The sequence below is a fragment of the Myodes glareolus genome, chromosome 11, assembly GCF_982192425.1.
Source record: "Myodes glareolus chromosome 11, mMyoGla1.1, whole genome shotgun sequence".
In the NCBI taxonomy this organism is placed as follows: domain Eukaryota; kingdom Metazoa; phylum Chordata; class Mammalia; order Rodentia; family Cricetidae; genus Myodes; species Myodes glareolus.
Genome location: NC_142036.1, coordinates 12,665,840 through 12,668,268, shown reverse-complemented (window position 1 = coordinate 12,668,268; position 2,429 = coordinate 12,665,840). Strand labels below are relative to the sequence as shown.

Sequence of the window (2,429 nt, the reverse complement as noted above, 5' to 3'; positions counted from 1 at the left end):
TCTTTTCTCTTCTCCCTCCTTTTCTGTCTTCCTATACCAACTCTGCTTCTTTTTATGCTTACCAAGAAGTGAGATTGCGGAGTCACATCATCTCGTGTAATTCTTTGAGTAAGCCCCCAGTTTTATAATGTCTTAGTAGGACCACATTGCCATTTCCACAGAACAGGCATCCCTTTTCATCCATTCCCATATTATGGTCTCATTCTTTCTTTGGTAAATGGCACTCATATCATTAGTTACAGGCAACAAATTCTTTTGAGTTTAAGATCCATTTCTGTGGTTATTAAAAATGACAGCTTTATGCAACCTCTTCTGTCCACTTTCACTGGTCAAGGTGAATCATCCCAAACAGAGGATGGAGGGCAGAACACTGTGTGCTCATGAGGACATCACCTCTCAATTCTGGGTTCCCAAAGCTATCTGTTAACCTTCTGACTCAGAAGAAAGATTGAGAGAGAAAGAGGGAGAGTGATAGAGACTGTGACACAGACAGAGATAGGGAGACAGAGAGGGATAAAGGGAAACAAGGAGAAACACTGTAATAAATAAACACACACAACACAACTGGAACCAGAAATTTAAATAATAATGTGTACATTCAAGAATTACTGCACACTATAGCTGTAGAGAAAATCCCTAAGTGTGATATGGAGAGGCAGTGCAGACACAGAGAAGTCCAATCTTCCATGATTCTCTAAGCAGGCTCTTCTGTGACTAAGATCTCTAAGTGCTCTCAGCGCCCCCTGCTGGTCCCGTGTTCCCCACAGCGGTGTTTTTGTCTGAGCTCACAATAGCATTCACTCACTGTGTTTCTTGCACAGTAATACATGGCTGTGTCTTCAGACCTCAGACTGCTCATTTCCAGGTACAGAGTGTTCTTGGCATTGTCTCTGGAGATTGTGAACCGGCCCTTCACAGCGTCGGTATAGTAGGTGCTACTACTACCATAACTAATGTATGCGACCCACTCCAGCCCCTTCCCTGGAGCCTGGCGGACCCAGTTCATGTCATAATCACGAAAGGTGAATCCAGAGGCTGCACAGGAGAGTTTCAGGGACTTTCCAGGCTGCACTAAGCTTCCGCCAGACTCCAGCAATTGCACCTCACACTGTACACCTGCAAACACAAAGAATTCTTTTTAGAAAACTAACACAGAAGACATTTTTTCTCTTTCTCATGTCCACACAACACACAGTATCTCATCTTTATGAATTACCTTTTATAATAAGGACAAAGGAAACCAATATTAGCCCTAAATCCATGGTGAGTGTCCTGTGTTCAATGCTGAACCCTGACTGGGAGGACTTGGAAATTCAGGGCTTGTCTCCTGTGCCAAAGATGCAGGGTTAGGGCAGGGCTGGATTTTATGGGCACAAAGATAACTTATTTGCATATCTTCCTGATGTAACAGGCTCTGTAGTTTGACCTGTGCAGAATGCATTACTCAGCTCAGATATAAGACATCATACACACTGATGACAGTTACAGACTTTGAAGCATTAATGTAGCGTTGTGTACACATTTTCCTTGTTAGGAATTCACTACACTGTATTTAGTTCCCTTTTAACCATATGCATGAAAAATGTTGTGTTTCCACAGTGTCATGACTCTTTAGGATCAATGTGAAATTCAAAAGCTTCATGCACAATGTAAGCAATGTTTAATAGTATCTTGATCGGAGATTGAAATTAACATTATAATATAAATTTATCCTAAAATTGTATCAACATCCAAAAACGTTTTAAGCAGAAGTAGAACCATGCATACATACAATATGACAAAACAAATTTGCCTAGATATACAAATATTACAGATGAAAATAGGAACATATTGAATATAATTTAAGTTTGTATTAATATACAAGAATCTATACCAATGTAATTTGCCTACAAATAATAGATTTTAAGTATTAACTCTATTACTCACTATTATTATTAGTGTGAGTAATCTCACACTAATCTATTATCCCATTTAATTTCCCCCCCTTTTTTTCAAAGAGATCCCTTAGCCTACAGAATGTTTTCCCCAACCCCAAATTCTATTCTATTTATAATCAACTGCTAAATGATGTTCCTAACTATGAGAACAAACTTTGTCAGGGAAAGGGGATGTTTTCTTCTAGAATTACTTCCATCTGTCATGGAGGTGATGTTCTTTCTATAGGATCTTGTGAAAGTAAAATGATGAATTAGTTCCAAGATTACTGTCTGCTGTAATTCCAAATAATCTCCGAGTTTTCAGTAGGGTTTTTCTGAGGTTCCTATTTGAAGTTCTGGGCAGAACATTGTAAAAAACCCAAAGCAGGTCTTATAGTAGTACTATCAGCATCATGACATCATATCAACCAGGTGGAGTTGTCTGGCCCCATTTTCTTCCAGAAAATTCATTGCTCATTGTGGAAAATTTAAACAATAGACATATACAGACAT

The 2,429-nt window shown here is 38.9% G+C and overlaps 1 pseudogene across 1 annotated transcript; it reads right to left on the bottom strand.

The window, feature by feature from the left end:
- Nucleotides 1-733: 733 nt before the first annotated feature.
- Nucleotides 734-1,342, bottom strand: LOC148120417 (immunoglobulin heavy variable 3-48 pseudogene; annotated as a pseudogene). Its single transcript, XR_015739315.1, has 2 exons — nucleotides 1,217-1,342; nucleotides 734-1,116 (listed from the first exon to the last, which is right to left on the bottom strand). The product of XR_015739315.1 is annotated as an immunoglobulin heavy variable 3-48 pseudogene (transcript).
- Between the last annotated feature and the right edge of the window lie 1,087 nt (nucleotides 1,343-2,429).